The sequence below is a fragment of the Macaca mulatta genome, chromosome 7 (assembly GCF_049350105.2).
Source record: "Macaca mulatta isolate MMU2019108-1 chromosome 7, T2T-MMU8v2.0, whole genome shotgun sequence".
NCBI classification, from domain to species: Eukaryota; Metazoa; Chordata; class Mammalia; order Primates; family Cercopithecidae; genus Macaca; species Macaca mulatta.
The window spans coordinates 39447866-39474829 of NC_133412.1; the positions used below are offsets into that span (position 1 = coordinate 39447866).

General features: G+C 42.4%; 1 long non-coding RNA gene across 1 annotated transcript; it reads right to left on the minus strand.

The window, feature by feature from the left end:
* Window positions 1–3189: 3189 nt before the first annotated feature.
* On the minus strand, window positions 3190–15590 carry LOC106999206 (uncharacterized). Its single transcript, XR_013395336.1, has 3 exons — window positions 15023–15590; window positions 12814–12887; window positions 3190–4169 (listed from the first exon to the last, which is right to left on the minus strand). It is a non-coding gene; the product is annotated as an uncharacterized LOC106999206 (long non-coding RNA).
* Between the last annotated feature and the right edge of the window lie 11374 nt (window positions 15591–26964).

Consider the following 26964-nt stretch of genomic DNA (forward strand, 5'->3'; position numbering starts at 1 on the left):
TGTAAGATGAGAAGGAAGCTTTCCATCATTAACGCAGTGCATACCTGTGCTGTGATTATGTGTTCCTTCATGCTGGCTGGGTGACAACCCCCAAGTGTACATTTTGATCTACAGTTTTGTTTCTTCATCATTTAAAAGGAGTATTTATTTATTTTGAAAGGGGGTGTATATTTTTGCAGCACCTTCCTAAAAATATAAACCCTGGACGTTTGTGAATGGAGGAGGACAGAGCAGATCACTGCTTGTCTACTGAGCAAGGGATATGGGAATAGTCTGAGAAGAAAGGGAACAGGGTAAAGACAAGGAAGCTGGCCTGCATAGTTGGTATCATGAAGAAGAGAGAGTCTGAAGACGCATTGACATGGGAATAGAAAAGACAGAAAAATCCCATTGAAATGAACTCCCCTGGAGCTACAGGTGGTTTTTCTTGAGAGACAGTTATTAGCTACAACCACCATGTTGCTGGAGACTGCATTCCATTCATGGACAAGGGGATATTCAACCCTGGAAGGAGATGGCTCTGGAAGGACAACACTAGTGGCACTGACTTCCTGCCATGGATCAACTGACTCCAGTCTCTCCCTCTTTGTCAGGTTTTTCTTTTTTCTTTTTTTTTTTTTTTTTTTTTTTTGAGACAGAGTCTGGCTCTGGGTCGCCCAGGCTGGAGTGCAGTGGCACGATCTCGGCTCACTGCAACCTCCGCCTCCCAGGTTCACACCATTCTCCTGCCTCAGCCTCTCGAGTAGCTGGGACTACAGGTGCCCACCACCACACCCGGCTAATTTTTTGTATTTTTAGTAGAAACGGGGTTTCACCGTGTTCCGCCAGGATGGTCTCGATCTCCTTTGTCAGGTTTTTCTACAGGAGTGTTTGCCTCGACCCTGCTTAGAAACAAGGCATGGCTCCAGCTTCTGCCAGCCAATCACAGTTGCAAAAATAAGAGAAAAAGAAGAAAGGAAAACATAAAAGCAAAGGAAGGGAAAAGAGCCCGTTCTAACTTACGTTGCCGGGCACGTGTTTCCCATGGGGCACCTGAGAGCCACTTACTCCTCCCTGCCACATGAGAGTTTGTATTATTGTCCCCTTTAGACTGGAGAGGACACAGAGACTCCAGGAGTTAAATGCCCGAGGACATGTAGTTGATGAATGTCAGAGCCGGGATTAAAACCTGAGTCACTCTGACTTCAAGGCTTGTGTCACCAGGCACTGCCTCTACTCCCCAGGGATGATCTCATTTCACTTGTTTGACTGTCGAGGAGTAATTAAAGTTTAATCCCTTTCCATTACTGTCATTCACACACATTAACACAAACCAGAGCCCTGCTGTCCCTTGGTCAGCAGCACTGTCTCCCTGCAGAAGTCTGCCCACCTACTGGCCCTTTAGTCCAACGCCCCACCCCATCCATGTGTCCTACCCATTCAGCCCATAAAGGTGGCCCAGGCTGTTCCTGTAATCCTGTTGGCTCCCACTCCTCTTGCTCTGGTCCCATCTTTACTAGACTCCCGTTCTTGGCTCTACAGCCTGCCCCACAGCCTCTCACCAGCAAACCCCTCCAGACTTGGTATTTTTTCTGATCTCCCTGGAGTTCAGAGTCAGTGTCTTCTCCAGACTTCAGCTTGGTCCATGCCTCTGGTCTTTGACTCTCTGCTGCCATGGAACCTGATCCTGTCATGGTTGCCCGGCCAGCTCCCTGCCCTGGGAGAAGCAACACTGCTCAGCTAGAGACTCTTGGCATCTCAAGCAAGTCCTCACTGCCCTGACACCCACTGTTCTCTCTCAGGTTCAGAGATTAATGGGTCCAAGAACAGATAGACAAGCCGTAACAAAGGCCAGGGGAGCCAGGGAGGTCCAGTGTTCCTACAGATGGCCAAAGAAGACAGCTGTAGGGACAAGAGAGCACAGTGAGCAAAGCCATCAGCCCCTCCAGAAATCCGTGGAAACTAAGGGCAACCCCAATGCAGGCTGAAGGAGAGCCCACAGCGAGGGGACGGCGAGGAAGCCACATGGTCTGCTCTCCTCCCCCTGGCAGGAGCCCCCTCCACCTGCTCTCGGTGCAGGACAGAACCACGTGTCTACACAACCTGGCACTGGGGAGGCCCTTAGAGGACACCAAGCACAACACCTACCCTGTCTATGAAATCACTTTGCCTCATCCTCTGTAAGGGGTTATCCAGCTGTGTCCATCTGATAGTTCCAGTGCCAGGGAGCTTACTACATACCTCTTTTCATTTTCAGATAGCTTTGACCATCAGAAAGTTCTTCTTTTCTTATGCAGTTCCCACTTACTTCTACTTATTTTTTAAATTATTTTTATTTTTTGAAACAGGGTCTCACTCTGTCACCAAGGCTGGAGTGCAGTGGCACAATCATGGCCCACAGCAACCTCAGCCTCTACAGGCTCAGCTGATCGCCCCACCTCAGCCTCCCTAGCAGCTGAGACTACAGGTGTATGCCACCACATTTGGCTAATTTTTGTCTTTTTTTATAAAGGCAGGATCTCCCTATGTTGCCCAGGCTGGTCTTGAACCCCTAGATTCAAATGATTCACACACCTCAAAGTCTCCCAAAGTGCTGGGATTACAGGCATGAGTCATGGCAGCCAGCTGTCTCACCTCTAGTTCTTACCGACTTACTCAGATTCCTGAAAAATGTCTGTCACTTTCCCATAGGTTTTCTCATTTTGAGGCTAAACATTCCCAGGACCTTCCATAATTCCTCACAGGGTGTTTTCGGCGCTCCAGGCCATCCTCGTGTCGGTGTCTATGATACACTCCAGTGCGTCAAAGTTCCTTTGGGACCCTTGCGGCACCCAAACCTCATGCTGTGCCCTACGTGCTGTCTGCTGTGTAAAACGCAGAGTGGAATGTTTCACCATCCAGACTCCTACTTTTAAACGATCATTAACTGCTTTCTGGCTATGGGATACTAAATCTTCCAACAATGATCTGAGGTTTAAATTTAGTTTTCTGGTAGCCAGAACATACTGTTGGCTCTCACAGAGCTACTTATCAATTAAACTCCTACGTCGCTTGTCTGTGGACTACTGTTGGGCCTCATGTCTCTCTCTCTACTGAACGGTTCATGATTAAAGCCTGAATGCAAAACTTTATATATCCATGGCACTCTACCTTGCTAAAATCAGTTCAATATTCACCTTGCTGAAATCATATGATGTCCTAATTCTGACATCAAACTCACTATCATATATTTCTTAATAAATCTCTGCAGCCAAGTCATTGATATAAACATTGTACATGACCATTCAAGATTTAAAATCTACAGTATGCAACAGTATGCATCTAGAAATCGTCTTCCCATCTGTCATCCACTCATTAATCAATAATGTTTTAGGTTCTGTCTTTTAAAAGGTTACAGATTCTCTCTCTCGTAATTTAATCAGCATTTCTCCAACTTGTCTCCATACTATCATGAAATAGTCTAATATCTTCTTGCAATCCAGATACACTTGCTCAATGCACACTTCTGCTTCTGATCTGACCTGCAAATAGTCCTATTAAAAGAGAAATAGGCCGGGCACGGTGGCTCACGCCTATCATCCCAGCACTTTGGGATCCGCCTGAGGCGGGCGGATCACCTGAGGTCGGGAGTTCAAGACCAGCCTGACCAACATGGAGAAATCCATTCTCTACTAAAAATACAAAAGTAGCCGGGCGTGGTGGCCCATGACTGTAATTCCAGCTACTCAGGAGGCTGAGGCGGCAGACAATCGCTTGAGCCTGGAGGCAGAGGTTGCGGTGAGCCGAGATTTTGCCATAGAACTCCTGCCTAGGCAACAGGAGAAAAAAAAGAGAGAGAGAAAAATAAAGGGCATGATTTACAGTGAACTGTTCTTGGTTTCTGGTGAATTTCTACTCACTAGACTGAGAGTTCACAAAACTTTCATTTAACAATTAGTTGTAGAGTTTCTAGACTCCAGCTTCTTTCCTTGTTTGACAACTGGGCAGTGTTTTCCTCTCTCCAATCTTTTAGTTCTTTCCTGTTTTCCATAATTCCTCAGATGACTGACAGGCATGCCAATCTCATTTACATGCAGTTTGCTTGAACCAGGATAGGAAGCTGTTCAAAACAATTAGGTGGTGTCGCTGTTTTGCCATTCCTTTCCCCTATCTTGAGCTTCAGTTTCCTGGTCTCCATGTTTTTTTTCATTCTGCAAATAATTAAATTTGGTAGGTGAGTGAAGTTAAAAAACAGTTGTGCATTCTCTTTGTCACCATAAACATTAATTACACCACCTACTCCAAACAATAGACTTGCCCCTTTGCAATTCCTCCCGCTCTGAACCAAATAAAAACAGTTCTTACTACAGTTCTTTATTTTTATTTTTTTATTTTTTTGAGATGGAGTTTTGCTCTTATTGCCCAGGCTGGAGTGCAATGGCATGATCTCCGCTCACCACAACCTCTGCCTCCCGGGGTTTAAGAGATTCTCCTGCCTCAGTCTCCCAGGTAGCTGGGATGACAGGCACCTGCCACCACAACTGGTTAATTTTTATATTTTCAGTAGAGACAGGGTTTCACCATATTGGTCAGGCTGGTCGTGAACTCCTGACCTCAGGTGATCCACCTGCCTCGTCCTCCCAAAGTGCTGGGATTACAGGCATGAGCCACTGCGCCCGACTTTACTACAGTTCTTACAATTGTCTTTAAGTCTAAGTTCATCCTGGACTTCAGCCATCCTGACTCCATCTTTACCTGCTCATTCATCCCTTGGGCAAATTTTTTTTTTTTTTTTGGCAATGGAGTTTCACTCTTGTTGCCCAGGCTAAAGTGCAATGGCGCAATCTCGGCTCACTGCAACCTCCACTTCCCAGGTTCAAGCAGTTCTCCTGCCTCAGCCTCCCAAGTAGCTGGGATTACAGGCATATGCCACCACGCCCAGCTAATTTTGTACTTTTAGTAGAGACGGGGTTTCACCATGTTGGTCAGGCTGGCCTCGAACTCCTGACCTCAGGTGATCTGTTCTCCTTGGCCTCCCAAAGCGCTGGGATTACAGGCATGAGCCACTGCCCCCAGCCTTGGGCAAACTTTTATTAGAGAATCTGTAACGACTGCACTGGAGATACAGAGCTGGATTAATTATAGCCCTATTCTCAAAGAGCAAACACCTCATGGGTAGGGAAATAGATTTTTTTTTTTTTTTTTTTGAGATGGAGTTTCACTGTTGTTGCTCAGGATGTAGTGCAATAGCGCAATCTCGGCTCACTGCAACCTCCGCCTCCCAGGTACAGGTGATTCTCCTGCCTCAGCTTCCCAAGTAGCTGGGATTACAGGCATGCTCCACCATGCCTGGCTAATTTTGTATTTTTAGTAGAGATGGGGTTTCTCCATGTTGGTCAGGCTGGTCTCGAACTTCTGACCTCGCGATTCACCCACGTCAGCCTCTCAAAGTGCTGGGATTACAGGCATGAGCCACTGTGCCTAGCCTAGGGAAATAGATACTCACATCCAACTTCCTCATAATTCAATCAGCATTTCTCCATCTTGTCCCCAATTAAGATAATGCAATTGCATCCTAGTCATGTATTCTCTTTTTGCTAAATTCTGGTATTTGTATATTTGCTTCCACACACCTTCTCAGCAAGCAGAGCATCACATGGCACTTCTTTGAATATACAGTCATGGACTGAATGACAATGTTTCAGTCAACAACGGACCGCATATGCAGCAGTGGTCTCATAAGATTGTAATATGTAATTTCACTGTACCTTTTCTATGTTTAGATATATTTAGATATATAAATACGTACTATTGTGCTATAATCGCCTGCAATATTCAGTACAGTAACATGTTGTACATGTTTGTAGCCTAAAAGCAACAGGCTATACTCTACAGCCTCAGTGCGTAGTAAGTAGGCTATACCATCTAGGCCTATAAAAATATACTCTATGTGTGCATATATATAGCTCCTAGGCAATAGGCTATACTATTAATATATAGCCTAGGTGTATAATAGGCTATACTATACACCTAGACTGATGAAATCATCCAACGAAACATTTATCAGAAGCAACACATGATTTTAATTAGGAAAAAAAAAAAAAAGGAAGCTCAGAAAAAAAGGAATCGTAGCTGGTAGCCCGTGTGTCAGGGCAGGAGTAAAGGTATTTACAGTGCATGCTGGAGGATAGAAAGAACAAGGAACAGAAAACCCTGGCATTATAACTGCATTCCCCTATTAGTGATAAGGCAAAGAGTTAAGGCATGCATTTAAGTGGATTTTTGGGACAAGGTGCAAGTGGCAGACAAGAGTCACCAGCTTCAAGTCATATAATTGACAAGCAAGCAGAGTATCTCTTGGCATACATCTAACCAGCAATAAAATAAATGCATATGCAAGCCTATCATTTAAATTGCAGTGGAGGCAGATTCTGAAACATTTCTAAAGGATTACACTGACTTAATACTCACGAAAAGAAAGTTTAAAAGTAAAACTAAGGGTATTTTGTAAATCTGTGACCTCAGAGTCTCCAATTCTGTGTTTCTCATAAGGCTTTAAGTTATTTAACTGCAAAATTCTCCCATCCCAGGGGTTTCAGCGTTTAAGAAGGAGTCAGTGATGCGTTAAAGTACAGGACCCATGGAGCAGGCCTGGCTGAGTGCAGAAGCTTCTGGGGCAGCAGCTTTTGAAATAGACTTTTGAGGACGAGTGGGCAATGACAGGTTAGAGGACAGGGCCATCTGGGCAAAGGGCCAGGAGCTGACCAAGGGAAGGAGCAGCAGGAGGGGAGGCCATCAGTGGTAGAGCCAGTCTCTGAAGGGCCTCATCCATTATAGCAGCGACCCTGGGGTTCTCGTGAAAGGAAAGGGGAACTACTACAGTTTGTGAGCAGGGTGGTATGTCATAAGCCAGTTTGTGATTTTAGGACAAGGCAGGAGACAGGTCACAACAAGGGCTCCCTAGAGAGCAGCTCTGGGAGCTTCCATACTCTGCTTCGGTTTTATGCGCCTCTTTTGTATATTATCCTTCAGACAAGCAGTCCATTAGCCAGGTGATAAAACAGGGAATAATTCAGTTCTTCCCCTAAGAATCTATGAAACATTTTTTCTGGTCACTATTTTTCTGTTAAATCAGGACATAATACCTCCCCGAGCTGCCTGATAGCCAAGAAGAGCTACTACTATCTTAGGACATCTTACTGTGAACCAGGCAGTGTGCACACGCAGGCTCTCATTTAATCCTCAGAATGTATTTACCCGGAATGAACTATTAATATTCTCACTATACAGATGAAAAAACAGAGGGTTAGGAAGGGAATGTGACTCTCCTTAGATCTTATAAGTGATGTAGCCAGGAGATTCCTATGCTGAATTTCCCAGTAATTCCGGAGGTAAACCATGTGAAGCTCCCGTTGAATTCTAGATATTACTGCGGTCATAGGAAGTGGTGGGAAAACCCTTTCATCCTGCTCAACTAAAGTTTCACTTTCCACACAATGTGCTTCCCTTCCCTCTCCTATCAAGCCGGCGCTGCCAACATGTGTTTAGAATATGAGGTTACTGCTTTTAATTGTAGAAACACTCAGGCCTTTTCAAAAGACAGCAGTTAGGGCTGCTCAATTCGGCTCTCAGCTTCAGCAATACCGTAACCCGACTTGCCTTCTTTTCACTTACTCATCATGCCATGATTCAGAAGCCTGTTGTTCTCAGGGTAACTCACATTCATGCTATTGCATACAGGCATGGGTCCTGACTTCCTGTTAGTGCATCGCTCTTATTTTTAACTGCACTGGGATTAGACCACAGACCTAAATTAAAAGTAGAACCAGAAATTCCCAGAAACTCTGGGGCAGAATTGGTCACACGGTTTTGATTTTATGGTGTTTTCCATTGATGGAAAGTAAGGTTAACAAAAATAATATAATTAAGGTGGCTGGAGTGTGATGAAAATAATCTAAAAGCCGAAGTCAGAAGAACAATTCCCCGTTTCCTTTTTTCCGCTGAATTTAGAGTTGTTTTTGTTAATTGAGACATAATTCACATACTACAAAATTCCCCCTTCTAAAGGGTACCATTCAATGGTTTTTAGTATATTCACAAAGTTTACAACTATAACTCTAATTTCAGAATGTTCGCATCACCCCCCAAAAGGGTCACTGTCCCCTTGAGCAGTCCCTCCCATGCCCCTTTACTGTGCACCAACATCATCTAGATTGTTTGCTCCTCCTCATCCTTCTCTCTCCTCTCCCTGGAATCCTCCAGCTGTCACCAGCCTGGTCACCAGAGATGAAGTCCCTCTGGCTGAGCACAGGGTCAGGGTCATTGCCATTTCACTGACCATAAAAGGATGGCTCTGCCGCCATACACAATGTTGTCTCTGACAATGAAGGAACGCTGCTATCTTGCTATAACTGATAGAGAGAGTGAAAGGGTGCATATGCAGTCAGAGAGGGAGGCAAAGCTGCCCCTTCCTCCTAGCATGGTCTCTGGGGCCCAACCATACTTGAGAAATGGGCCCTCCAGGATACACAATATCAAACTGATAGATTAGGAACACTGCAGCGTGCTCTGAAATCACCCACATACTTCCTGCCTCTTGCGTCACGCCCACTGAAGGGAACACATATTCCTCACCCTAAGTTTTCAGGAAGAAGAGAGACTTCATTCTCTGAACCCCAAAGGGTGAGATGTACAAGGGACACCCCTCTCTGGCCCCTCATTCCCTCCTCCCCAAGGGAGGGAGACTTAGCACTACTTAATGTAACATGTAGTTTTGTCTTAATTATTGTCTGATCCTCCACTAGAACATAGTGTCCCAGAAAGACAGACAGCTGGTTTATCCTTTCCACTGCTGTACCTCCAGTGCCTACAACTGCGCCTGACACAGAGTAGATGTTCTGGAAACATGAATGAAGGAGAGGGTCATAAAGTGCATAAGTGGCATGAAGTCAGCAGTCAAACCCGAACTTAGTCTGTCTGCCACTAGTGTGAAAAGCTCTGAATGTTGAGGCTCACATTTCTTTAAAAATTATGTTTTATCATACTTAAAAACTGTGTGCTTCACAGGCACTGAGCAAAACAGGCCCACTGGTTTGGCAAGCACAGGCCCACAGCTAGAGTTGTCTACTACAACTTCCTGGCCACTCTTCTGTTCTCAGGCCTCAACTTTCAGCCCTGCCCACCCATTCTCAGCTAGAGTCCTGGTTCTGAGGCTGAGGCATACTCAGAGCAGGCTGCTGGTTTTCCTCTCCCGGCACCACAGCCTCTCCCCTCAGCACATCCCTGAAGCCCCGCTAGAAATGCAGTGATGTGGAGAACATCCTAGTTAAGGCAACACCTCTCAGAGCTGTATGTAGTCATGTTACCACAAAGGGGTCCCGATCCACACTCCAAGAGAGGGTTCTTGGATCTCAAGCAAAAAAGAATTTGGGGCGAGTCCACAGAATAAAGTGAAAGTGAGTTTATTAGAGAAGTAAAGAAACAAAAGAATGGCTACTCCATAGGCAGAGCAGCCCTGAGGGCTACCAGTTGACTATGTTTATGGTTATTTCTTGATCATATGCCAAACAAGGGGTGGATTATTCACGAGTTTTCCAGGAAAGGGGCCGGGATTTCCCGGAACTGAGGGTTCCTCCCATTTTAGACCATATAGGAAGTTGCCATGGCATTTGCAAAATATCATGGTACAAAATGTCATGGGAGTGTCTTTTAGCATGCTAATACATTGTAATTAGCATATAACGAGCAGTGAGGACGACCAGAGGTCACCATCTTGGTTTTGGTGAGTTTTGACTGTTTATTTTCACCACGTCTCATTTTATGAGCAGGGTCTTTGTGACCTGTAGTTTGCAAAACCAATCCTGCAGATTCCTATCTCACCTATTCAAGATGGAGTCACTCTGGTTCAAACACCTGTGACAATTACAAGCTGCTTGACTTGGGGTGTAAAACGCCAAGGGATGCGTTCTGGTAACAACAAGTAATAAATACCTTGGCTGCCTTTGGAGTTTCACTTTGCTGAGTGGAGTGTACATGTTTGGATCCAGAGCTGAATTGCCCAGACCAGAGAGAGGACAGGCTCTTAGTGGTAACATGCCTGTTGCACTGCTCTTCCCCCAGGCAGGTGCTCCTCTAAATAAACGTTCTGCATTTCTTTGAAGGGGCTCTAAACTATTATCCTGCCCAGGGTACCCATGCATGTCAGCCCACACCCCTCAACCCCATGCTGTACCCCACAATTTACCATTCCTATCAATCCATTTTACCTTCCAACCTTGCTCCCACCCCATAGTGGTCTTAGCCATCACCACTGGGGACTAAGAGCTACCATTGGGTTAAAATGATAATTGTTTTAGCCAAATTTCCTCAAAATAAAAAGAGTCCAATCTATGTACAATGCTATCCAAGATCATCCCAGGCTCACTTCTAAATTTCGTTTCAATGGTTTCCTAATGGAGCTTCAAGACAATCCACACAAAGTCTTTTACCCAATGGAACCCTTGTCTCTTAGCTTCTGCAGTAACCTACCAATCCAAATTCAAAAACAGAAAGTGGGCCGGGCACGGTGGCTCAAGCCTGTAATCCCAGCACTTTGGGAGGCCGAGACGGGCGGATCACGAGGTCAGGAAATCGAGACTATCCTGGCTAACACGGTGAAACCCCGTCTCTACTAAAAAATACAAAAAAACTAGCCGCGCGAGGTGGCGGGCGCCTGTAGTCCCAGCTACTCGGGAGGCTGAGGCAGGAGAATGGCGTAAACCCAGGAGGCGGAGCTTGCAGTGAGCTGAGATCTGGCCACTGCACTCCAGCCTGGGTGACAGAGCGAGACTCCGTCTCAAAAAAAAAAAAACAAAAAAAACAGAAAGTGAAGGGCACGTGGAAACTGGGTCAGCATCTCTTAATGGTGTTGATTCAGCAGAGAATCTAGGCCAGTGACATTTTGTCATGACCTACATTGTGGTAGAACCTTTCATTATACATGGAACTTGAGGCAAGGTTGATTATCTTGGCCTGCGAATGAAGGCACTTCCCCCTTACTCTTGCCAAAGAGAGTGGAAAAGCACTTTTAAAAGTCAGTCTACCAACTTTAGCCTTAACATGTTGGGTGAGCTACTTGGCTCTGGGTTTCAATGACTACCAGTTCCCCAAGGGCATCTGGATGGCTGCTCTGTAGTGACTGTGGGTGTGTTTATAACCCGGGTTTTCAGGATAGAGGCTTTTTATCTTGTTCCCTAAGCAGAGAACAATAACCAGAGTGTGTTTAACCATAAAAGAATAAGGGTAAGCAAATTTGACTTTAAGGCCATGACGTCAAATGGGGTAAAGCATCAGTCTGGTTTTGCAGGTAGTTTCACGCAGGTTTGGGCCATATGAGGTCCACCCAGGGTCAGACTGTGAACTCCCTGACATCAGTCCTACAGACACACAAGGAGAGCCTGTTAGACCAGGAAGTATATTTGTCCCTCAGCCACATATACAAAATAATCTGCTCCCCAAAATGTGATTATGGTAAATATTACTTTATTCTGTTAGTCTTAGAGCAGGTAGCAACATTTTCTATGGCCTGCCATTAATAAAACCATATGGCCTACTAAGACCAATTTTTAGTGAAGTAAATTCAAATCCGTAAATATTTTCTCATTCAAAAATACAATTCCTGACTTGTCAGTAATGGTTACTAACATTTCCTAGAATCTCTTGGTTATGAGGTTAATTTTCATTAAAGTTTTCAAACTCAAGCAGCCTTCACTGCTTTTTATCGCTCTGGGTAGAATAGACCAAATTTGTTCCCATGGTCCCCTCTACATGCCTTTATTGAAGTGCACGTTGCTGATGCTTCCAGTTTTGTTCATGTCTGTCTCCTTATTGTCTCTTGATGTTACTAAGGGTTGAGGTCATATTTTGATCATCCGTACATTCCTAGCACTTAGTATAGTGCCTGGTACAAAACTGACATCAAATATATATCTGTTGAATAAGTAAATGGATGAAGTATCTTGGAATAGTGCAAAATGTGTGGTTTCTGCAGTCAACTTAATTTCTTTCATTAGCCAAATCGTGACCAATAAGCAAGATTGAAGAGTTAAAATCTGGACAAGAATAATTTCTCATGTTCCATTTTCTTTAGCCCACAAAGTTTTCTTCCAAATATCCCTTTTCTTCATAAAAAGGATATTTGTATTTTAAGGACATTTTTATTTCTTTTAAGAGTTTATATTATGTAAAGCTGTAAATTCTGCACAAAGATGAGTATAATCCTCTATGTAACAAGAGACTGGATTTTTGTCCAGGCTCCAACAATAATCAACCGTGTCACATTAGGAAAGTCACTTCCTTATCTGTTGAGAACAGCTAGAGGTGGCAGATGAGTTTCATCTCAAGGATCCACTCCAATTAGTTAGTAGTGACCAGATAAAATACTGTATTGAGGATTTTAAAATCCTTTTGACATCAGTGGGAAAGAATGCTGGGATCAGTTAGTGAGGCCTGTAATGAATAGGGTGGGAAAGAATGATGGAAAATAAGCCAGATAGTAGCCATCCTAGTATAAATGATCTCAGCTGTCCCCTTCAAGGTCTAAAATCCTGATTTGTCTTTTATTAATTCACAGATTACCCAGAATATTTTTAATGTTTATGACATACACATATATATATGGCCAGGATATATTCAGTATTTACTAAATCCTGGCACTATGCAAAGTACTTTGCATGGGTTGTTTCATTTCCTCCTCACAATACTGCTAAGAGACCCACACTATTATTATTCACATCATACAGGATGAGGAAAATGAATCCAGAGAAGTTGAATGGCTTGTCAGTTCAGACGGCTATTAACAGTGAAATCGAGACTCACATCCTGAGCACCTTTCTCCCGGAACTACGTTCTTCATCATCATGTTGGGTCAGATAGTCTACTTTGGCTTCCTTCTAAACAAAACAAAACAAAACAAAAAACCTAAGATAATGTCTGCAGTAGAAAAAAGAAGAATATTCAGGCGACAGGAAAATTGCTCGTATTTCACTCTGATAGACAATGATTTGCAACGTTAAGTAACAAAGGGCAGTACAAATATTGACTGTTCCTGAATCGCTGATACTGTAAGCAAGTTGTTTGAAATACACATGTTCTTGGGAAAATTCAGAAACGTAATCATTTTTCAGTAGTACTACAGAGTTCCTGAAGTTAAGATATTTTATGTAAAATAAAACAGGAAATTAAGATGTTGAGAACATCATTTGAGGCCTTGATGCTAACAGATATTCTTTTAGATAGTTGGTCAGCAACTTTTCCTATCATATATCATCCTCAGCCCCCTCTCAGCTCCACAATCCCTGACTTCCCTTACACTCAGCAGATGAGCTCCTCTCTCATTTTTCCACTCAGTTCCTAGTCTTTTAAGCCAAGTAGACTCATCCAATACACCCCTGCCAGGTCATAATGGCAAGCTACCCTGCAAAAACTTTTCTAGGTTCAGATTAGAAAAGGTGCTCTCATTCACAGATTGTAGCATGATAGCTTCCTAGAAACGGCTACACACAGCCAGAAATGGCTAAACAAATTTAATTTACCAATAGGTGGAGCATGAGACCTGGCCACACTTCCTTTCACTAACACCTGAGAAGCACTTCCAACCCTCAACGGTAGACAAGGTCATTCACACGGGTGCCCAGAGAGTGGGAGAATGTGCATACTGCTTCACAGAGAAGGACGCTACACTTCGCTGCATTTTGTGCATGCATTTTCTTGTATCTTTACTCTCATTTCCCTACTCACTCCTCTCTATTCCAGACTATTCCTTATGTCATCTAGACTCTGATCTCATCATTTGTAACTTTCTTCTTTCCTATATTGGGTTTAAATTAATTTCCAATGACTCATTAAATACACTAATGGATTCTCCTTTTAAGAAATTCAGACATTACAGATAAGGCTAAAGTCCCATAGATAGTTAAAAACATAGATCTTGAAGGAGAGGTCTAGGACTAGTAGCTTAAATGATAACTGAAGCTGTGGTCATCATGATGCTGTGGACAGAATTTTCTTCTCTGTATTAAACTTTTTTTAAAAAGTAGTTTCCTCCTCCTCAGCATAAGTTGCCTCAAATTACCTTTACTTTCAGAAACAAAACAAACAAAACCAAAAAACCCTCCCTCTTTCCTAAATCTTCTTCTAGCTACCATCTCTTTTCCTCCTCTCCTCCCAGTCACTTCTTTTAAGGTTTTCTCTGTATCTTTCTGTTTATGCAGTTTCACTACAACGTATCTTCTTTCTGTTTACATTCGGTTAGACCTAATGATAAAGAACATAAATTTATATCAAGAGTTAAAAAAAAAAACACCCAAGTTTACTTAATTGCTGCCTTCTGCTACCCCTTGGCCCCAGAGAGCTGGGAGTAGGGATGGGGAAGCCAGAAGGCAGTGCACAATTAGACCCATCTGGTATATTCTCAGCCAGACAGACGGAGGGCCCCCTAAAGGTAAACTGCTGCTGCTTCCAGTTATAGGACAGTATTTGCATCCTGGAGTTCCCAGCACTCTGCTAAGTACTTGGCACAGCTGAAGAGCAGGTTATTGCTAAGTTAAGCACTTCCTTTCACAAGAGCTTATCTGGGTGTAACTGATATTACCAGAAGTGCTCAGCTCACTTCTCTACTTCATCCCTGTCAATCAATCATACTTATGTGTTTACTCTCACATCATCACATACCATCATAATAAATTTGTTTATGCTTTTAAGCCTAAGATCCCTCTAATTTTTTCTGGCGACACTCCAAAAGGAGTCTCAATATATGAGGTATTAAGCTAGTAAATCCATGGATCAAAAGGGAAGGCCCAAAATTTCCTCTGACTGTAACATTCCATATGTACACAAACAAACCAGAAATAAACTCTCTTTATAAAAAGACAGCTAGTTGTCTTGATAAAATTTAGTAAGTAGTATCCATTCTCTCCCCCAAAGATTTAAAACCGCTTTTACCATATGGATTAGTTCATTTTCACGCTGCTGATAAAGACATATCCGAGACTGGGCAATTAACAAAAGAAAGGTTTATTGGACTTACAGTTCCATGTGGCTGGGGAGGCCTCACAATCATGGCAGAAGGCAAGGAGGAGCAAGTCATGTCTTATGTGGATGGCAGCAGGCAAACAGAGAGCTTGTGCAAGGAAGCTCCCCCTTATAATACCATGAGATCTCGTGAGACTCACTCGCTATCACGAGAACAGCATGGGAGAGACCTGCCCCCATGATTCAACTACCTTTCATCAGGTCCCTCCCACAACACATGAGAATTCAAGATGAGATTTAAGTGGGGACGCAGCCAAACCATATCGCCATAAACTTCATTTTTAACTACACAGGGTTCTGTTTTCTTTCTTTTTTTTTTTTTTTAATGGTTCTTTGATCTTTAATTCTGGTCCAATGTCAGTATCATGCTGTTCTAATTGCTGCAGTTTTTCATTATATTTTGATATTTGGTAGGGTAAGTGACCTTTTATTGTTATTTTTGGCAAAATATTTTGGAGGGGGATCTAGCCTACACACTTGGTCTTCCATGTGAACTTTAGAATCAGCTTATTATTTTCTATTAAATATTATTTTTGAATTGGTATAGGGGCATATCAAATCAGTGAGAAAGAGTTGGACTTTATAATATTCCAGTATTGGAGATAACCAGATAACTACATGGAAAAAAGATAAAATCCTATTTATTACTGTCACAATTTATCAAGATACGTTCAACATGGACAAGATATTAATGCAAAAATAAATAAAACGACACAAATACTTAAAGAAAATATGAGTGAATTCCTCTGTAAGCTGTGAATGCAGAAAATCTTTCTATGACTCAACACCCAGACAAGGTAAGGAAGATTGATAAAGCTGACCACATTAAAAAAAATTAATGGTAAAAAACTCCAACAAACGACAAGGTAGATACATGACAACTGGAAAAAATATTAGTAACTTTTATCATAGCTAAAGAGTTGATACCCTTAATACACAAAGAGTTTCTAAAAATGATCAATAACCCTACAGAAAAATAGGCAAGAGATAAAAGCAAAATGATAAGAGAAATGCAACTTAAAGTTTTTTCAAATATGCTCCCCAAATATCATCAACTGATAATACAAAGCCAAGTTTTTTGCTTTCATATGTAAGGGAGAATATCACTTCAACAGAACTTTCATAGCATCTTGGAGGGAAAAGTAATGTAGGATTTTATTAAGAATAGGAAGGTTGGATTCCAGTAGGTCTTTCAAAGTAGGGTTGGGGAAAGACTTGATTAAAATTGGGGAAGGATCCTGATATACACTTTAGGATTATGACATACTAGTGGAAACCACAAGGTGAGGATTTTGAGGTGAGGGATTCAGAATCTTAGGGCATCAACTGTCTTTTGATGCTTTCTATTGGAGTTGATGGAACTTTCAGGAAGTTACCGTAATTAAAAATCAAGTTATTTGTCTGGGCAAGAGTATTTTGGAATAATAAAGTTATGCTAATAAAGACAATAAAATATAAAGCCATGTTCATGCAGACAATAGGTTGTGTGGAGGATAAGTAGTTTCAGTCGTCAGAGTCCACACTATGTAGCGGGGCGGGGAATAGATGGTTTCAATTCTTATAACACTGAGATCTTCAGTTTCACCTTAGAGATACAGAGAGCTAAAATAAATAAATAAATAAAAGGGTGTTCTCCCTTTTACTAACTAGGAAAAAGATGGACACGCTGCAAACTAATGACTTTTCTTGACCCAGCAGAGAATTAAAATTGCAAGGCAAATAATTAACCTAAAAACTAGAGAGACAATTACCTGTAGGGAGAAACAAGACCTAAACATTTGTTACCTGGAATATATGATGTCAAATGTTGTACAAAACAGAGAATATTTAACTAGAAATTTTTAACAAATTGTGGGCCAGTATGAGTGTGAAGCCCTTCGGGACAAAGATGGGAGGTGGCATTCCAACTTTTTGTAGGTCTCTCTTCCAGGAACTCCTCTAGGCTCTCACAGAGGAGACAGGGAGAAGCCTGAGAAAGTCCATCTCTTAGGGTTGGAGGGCAACAGCAGCCACTGTAGAAGCTCCACCTGGACTGTCTTCCCTACTTTTGCAAAAGAAGAAAAGTCTCAGTCTATATGGGGAAGGTCATCAAAATGGGTATCTGAGGGCACTGGTGGAAACCAACCTCAGCTGGGGGAGGCAAGCATGAGAGTAAAGATAAAACAGGAATATCAGACAGGCCCAGCTTGATGTCTGGAGGAGAGGCAGGAACACCTGTGAAAGTCACAGTTTGGAAACCCACAGGTTTCCTATTCACAGTACCTGCGGTTCACAGATTTAGTCTCAGCTTCATAGACTAGGCTTAATCAGATCATCGGAGAATACCTTCTTCCCTGGCCCCTTACCACCATACCAACAAGCATCAAGTAAAAATAACAGAAGAATACAGCTGGGAGAGCTGCAGCAGCACACACTTAACTAGGGAATGGTGTAGAAGAAAGACTCAAAGACAAGCAAAGAGACTAAAATAAGGTATCACTAGAGGAATTTGAAGCTGCTGATGCACAGAGGTAACTGAGGCAACAACAGTTTTTAAATCCAACCCAATTCCTTACTAGAGTAACACAAGGCTCTACACTAATGGCTAAGCAGAAGGAAAAGTACACTGATCTCCAAGCATAAAAGTTATTTACGTCAGTGCCTAATGTTCTATTCAACATGTCTGGATTTCAACAAAAATATACAAGCATACAAAAAGGCAAGAAACAAGAATCTGAAGAGACAAAGCAATCATCAGAACCAGGCTCCAATATGACACAAAAAATTTTAAATTAACTATGATTAATATGTTAAAGATGCTAATTTAAAAGGTAGATAGCATTCAAGATCAGATAGGTAATTTCAGGAGAGACAGAAGCTATAAGAAGGAATCACATGAAAATGTTAGAAATCACAAACACAGGGATTAAATTGAAGAATACTTTTGATGGGTTCATTATCAGACTCAACCAAGAAAAAACCCTATCCATTTGAAAACATGTCAAAAAATTATGCAAACTGAAATACAAAGAGAAAAAAAAGAGTGAACAAAAAGAATAGAGTACCCAAGAGTTATGGGCAACATAAAGTGGTCGGACATGCACATAAAAACTCTAGAAGAAAAAATAGTGAATGTGGCAAAACAAATATTTGAAATAATAATAGCTAAGAATTTTCCAAATTTAGTAACAGACAGCAAAACACAGATCCAAAAAGCTCAAAAAACATCAAGCAAGATTTTTTTAAGAAACACACACCTCACACCTAAGAATATCATATCCAAACTGCTGAAAATCAAAGAAAAAGAGAAAAAATCTAACACACCCTGAGAAAAAGATACAGGATAGAGAAACAAAGAAAACAACAGAGCAGGCATGTTATCAGACCATGCAAACAAAGACAATAAGATGATATCTTTAAAACGCTGAAGAAAAAAAAATCCGTTAACCTAAAATTCTTTATCCAGTGAAACTATCCTTCAGCATGAATGAAAAATAAACTTTCGCAGATAAACAATAACTGAGAGAATTCATTTTTAGCAGACCTACACTACAAAAAATATCAAAGGAAATTCTTCAAGGAGAAAGAATGTGATACAGTTAAAAACTTGAGTGCTCAACCAGGCACAGTGACTCACCCCTGTAATCCCAGCACTTTGGGAGGCCGAGACAGGCAGATCACCTGAGGTCAGGAGTTCAAGATTAGCCTGACACCATGGCGAAACCCTGTCTCTACTGAAAATACAAAAATTAGCCGGGTGTGGTGGTGCACACCTGTAATCCCAGCTACTCGGGAGACTGAGGCAAGAGAATCGCTTAAACCTGGAAGCCAGAGGTTGCAGTGAGCCGAGATCATGCCACTGCACTCCAGCCTGGGTGACATAGCGAGACTCCATCTCAAAAACAACAACAACAACAACAAAAATCTTGGAACTACACAAAGAAATGAAGAACATCAAAAATGTAGTAAATGAAGGTAAAATAAAATATTTTCCTTATCTTCAATTGCTCTAAAAATTTGACCATTTAAAGCACTAACAATAACAATGTAGTTTGTGTTAAGAGAAAGGAGAATATGTAAAAGTGAAATGTATGATGATGGTGGCACAAAGGATAGGAGGTGGGAACTGGGAATATTTATAAGATCCTCACTGCATTGGAACTGGTATGGTATTATTTGAAGGTAGACTTAGATTATTTTAAAATTTGTATTATAAAACTTAGGTGAACCACCAAAGAAGTTTTTAAAAGAGATGTAAATAAGTCAATAGAGGAGATAAAAATGGAATTTTTAAATGTTCAATTAAACTCAGAGAAGGCAAAAAAAAAAAAAAAATGGGGGGGGAATAAGCAAATGAAACAAATTGAAAATAACTAGCAAGATAGTAATTTTTAACCCAATCATATCAATAATCACTTGAGATGTGAATAATTTAAACATACATGTTAATTTCTGATACGAGATTGTCAGAGTAGATTTAAAAAGCAAGAGCTAACTATATTCCAGTTGCAAGAAATCTGCTTTAAATATAAGGATATAGGTTAATAAAAGGATGGAAAGCAATATACCACATAAACACTAACCAAGAGAAAGCTGGAGTTGCTATGTTAATTTCAGATCAAGTAGACTTCAGAACATGGAATATTATCAAGATAATATTATAAGATTATAAAGGGGTCAACTATCCAAAAAGACATACTATGCATATAACAAAAGTACTTTAAATGAGGCAAACACTGAAAGATCTGTGGATATGAATACACAAATCTGTAATTCTAGTTGAACATTCAGTAATGGATAGAAAAAGTATACAGAAAATCAGCAAGAATATAGATGATCTGAAAAACACTATCAACCAACTGATCTGATTCATATTGACAGAACACCCCAATATGGGTGAATGTACCACACAGTCCAGATTTAAAGTTTTAGTTTGAACAGTTGGGAGTGGCCCCCGCAGCTTTCCTTGCTGGTTGACTGAAGCCTGGACTCACTTGTGGCCTTTATTAAATCAAGTTGAGTTGCCAACACTTCCTTTATAAAATACAGAAGAAAGAACCCAAAGGCTTAGGGGAAAAGTAAAGTAAGAATGGATTTACTATGGGGGATCTGATCAGCCACCCCCTCATTATGCCCCCAGGAGGTCCCAGAGGACACTGTCATCAGCAAAGCCATTCATTGGTGAAGAGGGTCTGGCTCCTCATAGATCCATTAAAGGACCTATGGTCACTGTCATCCACACCTGGGGGGATGAGAGTAGGAGGTGCTCTGTTTACATGGACCTCCTGGTTTCAGTGGGCTCGGTGGGGATGATGGGATCTCAGAGCAGCAGAGGCAAGCTCTGCATGGTCACCAGACTGGGCAGCAGGGAGGGAGTGGAAATCAGGAGGGTCGACCCTGCAGGAACTTTGGTGGTGGCTAGTTGGTTGTATGCTCCCTAAGACTGAAAAGATGGGAAGTTGCAAAAGCTACACTTGATCTGCATAATAACACACAGAAAATCTAAAGTTTATGATCAGTCGTATGGTTGACCCATGATGGTGAAAAGTCAGGGGTCAATTCCCAGACTTTATCCCAGGGATCAGCAAACTTTTTCTGTAAAGGGTCAGATAGTAAACAGTTTAGGCTCTGAGGGCCAAATGTCTCCATCACAGCTGCTCAGGTCTGACGCTATAGTACAAAATCAGCCTTAGACAGTGTGGAAAGGAGTAAGTGTGGCTGTGTTCCTATGAAACTTTATCTGTGGTCACTGAAATGTAGATTTCATGTCGTGAAATATTATTATTATTTTGGGTTTTTTTCAACCATTTAAAAATGTAAAAATTATCCTTAGCTTGCAGGCCATATGAAAACAGGAAGCAGGTAAGATTTGGTCTGTGGGCTGTAGTTTGCCAGACTCTGTATTAGTGGTCCACAGACTTGATACCCCTTGGATACTAACCACAGCTGGAATCAATCCTGAATTTTCCAAGTCCCTTTAGATGCCATATTTTCAACTGCCAGCCCTTCATTAATGGCCTCTTCCTCTCTCCCAAGAATCCCTATGATGTGCCCAAATGAATCACAGCTGTGCTTAGAGTTCTAGGCGTTCCTCCAGCCCATGACCCTATTACTGACCCCCAGTGATACCCTTTCCTGTACTTTTCCCTGTCCACGCAACCTTTTCCTCCCTTCCCAGCCAGCTGTGGCGGAGATGCCACAGCTGTGCTCCGCCATAACCTTAAATGAGCATTAAGAGACAGGGGCTTACAAAAGGGTAAAGTTGTTTTAGTCTCCTGCTATGATTGATTTGCCCTGGTAATTTGCAGCACCATGATTTCTCCTTAGCCAGGAGGCAGTAGCAACCACAGATAGAGAAATACTCACTTTGCAGAGCTTAGGAAAAAATCCCACACAATGAAATACATATTGTTACTTATGGCTTTGCTGGTTTTGCTTCTCTGCTCTTCACAGTCTGTCCTTACTGTACAACAACTATGCAACCTCAGAAAAACTAGTCTTGGGCCCCAAAGATTACTTGTCTGATTTATCCTACCTGATCTTGTAGCATATTTGCATAATCAGTATTTCTGTATGCCCAGTGCTGGATATAAGTACATAGATGAGCATTAAAAATCTGACTGGCTGTCTCTCTTTTGTTTTTTTCTCTCTCACATGGTTTTAATTTTATTTATTTATTTATTCATTTTATGTAATGTTACTTTAAGTTCTGGGACACAGGTGCAGAACGTGCAGGTTTGTTGCCTAGGTATGCATGTACCATGGTGGTTTGCTGCACCTATCAACCCATCATCTAGGTCTTAAGCCCTGTATGCATTGGGTGTTTGTCCTAATGCTCTCCCTCTCCTTGCTCCCCACCCCCCAACAGGCCCTGGTGTGTGATGTTCCCCTCCCTGTGTCCATGTGCTCTCATCGATCAGCTCTCACTTATGAGTGAGAACATGCTGTGTTTGGTTTTCTGTTGCTGTGTTAGTTTGCTGAGAATGATGGCTTTCAGCTTCATCCATGTCCCTGCAAAGTATAGGAACTCACCCTTTTTATGACTGCATAGTATTCCATGGTGTATATATGCCACATTTTCTTTCTCCAGTCTATCATTGATGGGCATTTGTGTTGGTTCCAAGTCTTTGCTATTGTAAATAGTGCTGCAATAAACATAAATGTGCATGTGTTTTCATAGTAGAATGATTTTTATAATCCTTTGGGTATATACCCAGTAATGGGATTGCTGGGTGAAATGGTATTTCTGGTTCTAGATCCTTGAGGAATTGCCACACTGTCTTCCACAACAGTTGAAGTAATTTACATTCCCACCAACAGTGTAAAAGCATTCCTATTTCTCCACACCCTCTCCAGCATCTGTTGTTTCCTGACTTTTTAATCATCGCCATTCTAACTGGTGTGAGATGGCATCTCACTGTGGTTTTGATTTGCGTTTCTCTAGTGACCAGTGATGACGAGCATTTTTTCAAATATTTGTTGGCTTTATAAATGTCTTCTTTTAAGAAGTGTCTGCTCGTATTCTTCACCCACTTTTTGATGGGGTTGTTTGCTTTTTTCTTGAAAATTTGTTTAAGTTCCTTGTAGATTCTGGATATTAGACCTTTTTCAGATGGGTAGATTGCAAAAATTTTCTCCCATTCTGTAGGTTGCCTATTCACTCTGATGATAGTCTCTTTTGTGCTTGTGCAGAAGCTATTTAGTTTAATTAGATCCCATTTGTCAGTTTTGGCTTTAGTTGCAATTGCTTTTGGTATTTTAGTTATGAAGCCTTTGCCCGTGCCTATGTGCTGAATGGTACTGCCTACGTTTTCTTCTAGGGTTTTTATGGTTTTGAGTTTTACATTTAAGTCTTTAATCCATCTTGAGTTAATTTTTGTATAAGGTATAAGAAAGTGGTCCAGTTTCTGTTTTCTGCATATGGTTAGCTAGTTTTCCCAGCACCATTTATTAAATAGGGAATCCTTTCCCCATTGCTTGTTTTTGTCAGGTTTGTTGAAGATCAGATGGTTGGAGATGTGTGGTGTTATTTCTGAGGCCTCTGTTCTGTTCCATTGGTCTATATATCTGTTTTGGTACCAGTACCATGCTGTTTTGGTCACTGTGTTGGCTCTCTTTTAACACATGCTTCCACAATTGTAATTCTACATCTCCATTAGAATCTTCTCCAGTTCTTAACTTTTCAGTTTGTTTTGCTTACATGAAGCAAAAACATGTTTTTCTTTTCTTTTTTTTTTTTTTGAGACGGAGTCTCGCTGTGTCTCCCAGGCTGGAGTGCAGTGGTGCGATCTCGGCTCACTGCAAGCTCCGCCTCCCGGGTTCACGCCATTCTCCCGCCTCAGCCTCCGAGTAGCTGGGACTACAGGCGCCGCCACCACGCCGGGCTAATTTTTTGTATTTTTAGTAGAGACGGGGTTTCACCGTGTTAGCCAGGATGGTCTCGATCTCCTGACCTTGTGATCCGCCCATCTCGGCCTCCCAAAGTGCTGGGATTACAGGCTTGAGCCACCGCGCCTGGCCAAAAACATGTTTTTCTTATAACCTGCCACACAGCTCTGGTCCTGATCTCACCCATTTATTCTTCTGAGTTTCCTGACCATCATTTCTTTTTATTTCTATTGCTGCCATCTTGATTTCACTTCTCCACTGTTCTGCACACTGTAGTACACATGACACAAAGAACACTGATTAAGACAGAAAAGACCTACTGAGTTCTAGTCCTGGCTTAGTGACTTGGTATCTATGCAATCTTAGCAAATCATGCACCTCTCTGAAATTGTTTATCAACCGAAAAATGGGCTAATACTATCTCTGCCTATTTCACTGGATTCTAGTGAGAATCAAATGAGGCAACGCATGTCCAAGTGTTTCCTAAAACACTATTTAATTTTTTCTTCCCAACTTTTATTTCAGGTTCAAGGGTTACGTGTGGAGTGAGAAAGAGGCATAGGTTGGGATTCCCTCTCCAGGCCTTGGGGCCGTACGAAATTCTTTCCTATTCTGCTCATTAACTTATGCAGCTAGTTCATTCCAGACCAGAGAGAGGAACAGACCTCCAGGCTGACACTCCCAGGGCTCCTCTTGGTTTTATTTTAGCAGAAGCCAAAGAGAAGTGGCAGCACCTTTGCAGCCTCCCTGTGACCTCTCCAGTTGAGTCCAATCTGGTCTGAGAGTTTGTTCTGCCAACTTGAGCACTCTAGTGAGAATCAGGAGACTTCGGGGATTTTCCACTGTGTTGAAAACACTTCAGTTTTGCTTAGCGCCAGCACTGCCAGGTCTCAAAGTCTGGAGCCATCTATAAACAAGTTCTAGCCAGATAACTGCCGCGAGCCCCCACTCCCCTTAAACTAACAAAAACACTCTTATCTCCCAGCCAAAAAAGAAAAAAATCCCCATCATCGTCCAAATGCACCAACTTCCTATTTTTCCTGGCTGGCTGCCCTTTCTTCTTCATTGCCTTCTCTTCGTTTCCCAGCAGCAGCCAACATTCCCTGCAACTTGATCAGCAGGGCAGGGCGGGTTCTACCTAGCAGTGTGCAGGACATAATGTGTGGGAGGAGATGCTGGAGGGGGCATAGCAGGACTCCCCCAGTTCTCCAAGAGCCAGAGGCATTTACAAGGCTGGCCTGGGGAAAGATCTCATGGCCTACTCTAAATAAACACTTCAAATCCTGGATGGAGTCATTGCAAGTTACCTGTGTTCAGTGCTTCAGAGTTTACAAAGCTATTTCATACACATTACGTGGCCCCATGAGGTCGGATCTTATCTTCAATTCAAAGATGAGGAAACTGAAGCTCAGATAATTTAAATGGCTTTTCTAAGATTATCTAGAAGAGCCTGGAACTGAATTTCAGACCTCTGAGTAAACTCTGTGGGCTTGGCCTTACATTTGGCATCACAGAAAGGATAGATGGTTTTGAGAAGTCTCAGGAGACAGGTGTTAGTGAGCATATGCACACATACACACACACACACACATACACCTCATGGTGCAAATTCCACTTTAAGAAACTCATACTGAATAAGACAAAGTACTTAACAAAGTTCTGACATCATACATTGCCTCACCTGGGGACAAGACCGCCCTAAGATCAACATCATTTTGTATCAATGAACCTGACAGCAGCTTATCACACTGAATGGCAATCATTTCTTTACAAACCGCTGCCAGGTTCATTTCCCCTAGGAAATTCAGAGCCCTCATCAGTCTGTGAATGACTCAGGAGACCGCACAGAGCCTACTGCACCACTGATCCTAAACACATTTTTTGTGTGTTTGTAAATTATGAGAATCATGAGGACAGATAAACTGCCACTTCAGTCACCTTGCTCAAATATTATGCTTATATCAATTATGCTCATGATTCCCCAAGTCAGGCCCAACAGGATGAGGGTGCATGGAGCAGGTGGGCCAGAGACACAGTGAGGTGCATTGGGAATAACAGGAGACCAGGGGAACTTGGCTAGGTGCGAAGCCGGTATTGAGACAGGTAGCTAAACAGGAGATGTCTTGGAGTGAACAGAGGAAAGCCCAAACTAAAAACTGCCAGAGCTGATGTGCAACGTGAAGCAGGCAGCAGTGTGACAGCACCTATCCTGGAAAAGGAGGCGCTAGGTGGTTGGCCCCAGTTCACTACATTCCCCTACATGCCCCTTCTGGGCAGGGGTAGTTCTATTTGCCTCTTTTTACTGTGCATCATCTTGAAGGTGCCCTGCTCCCTCCAGCCCACAGCTGCAAAAGCAAATCTGTATGCGCAATGCAGATAATTCCTTTAAGTTACCCTTTGTAGTGGGGACTGTCCTATCTCCTCATTGAAGTTGTAGTAGCAACAAGTCACTGGGGAAGAAAACAATTTTTAAAAAATCAATGGGGAGCAAAGTAGAATAGAAATCAGTTGCCCTACTGGGCAACTAGAAAGCTCACTGCTTTTTTCTTGGGCTCTGGGTTTTCATGGTGGTGGTGGTGGTGGTGGTTGTTACTTGTTTTGTCTTGTTCTTAATGTCTCTGTAGTTAAAAAGTCTTGGAGACACTTGAAATAAACACCTCAGAAAAAGGCTTCTTGTCAGATCCCAGGACCCAGCAGGGCACAACCTGTGAGAACAACCCCCTGAGCACTGAAGGGAGGCATCGTCTGGTCATCGTCTGGTAAGCAGGCATGCTGTTCGCCTGACACAGCCCAGGCACATGTTGGCAGTGGAGGACTTGTGAGGATGCTCATGTGAAACTCTCAGGGCATCCCAACCAGTAAGCAGAGCCTGGGGAGTTGGAGGCCCAAATCTGAGAAAGGCAAAAGAGGTCTCTCCTCAAGTTCTGGGTCAGAGCCCCTTGAAGACAACAGGAATCTGGGCAGGTCACTAAAAGAGGGGTTCAGCAGTCCAAGGTCAAAGTTCAGTGACAAGAACAGAAAGTACCAGAGGGGGAAGGCACTTTCTCAACAAAGAAATCTCAATGCCCAGAATGCAGGGCTGAAGCTATTGAAGACCAACTATGTCCACCTAGATTGGACCAGGTCATTAGGAGTGGGTGATTCTTATCTGTGGGTAAGAATCAAGTGACACCCCCACCCCACCCACCAGCTACGGAAGAAGAAGGAATTACAGAGATTGGAACCCAGATAGGATCTGATCATTGAATGATCTCATAGTTAACCACTGAGCTAAAACTCATTGTAAAACAAGGTTAATTATGACTTACTTTTCTTTCCAGAATTAAATGTCTTCCATGTCAACACTCATGCCAGGATTATACAGACACTGGGACAGCCTCCTCCCACAACCAGCCTCCTTCCCTGAGGTCACCTAGGGGAAATGAAGGCATTGGTGAGAATACTTTCCATCACACCAGAAGAGATGAGAGTTTAAACACCATTAGACTGAGAAGAGAAACTCGGGGGGCTTTTAACTTCAGGACAACCAGGGAACCACGCTGTGGTAGAAACGGAACTTAACTTCAAGCT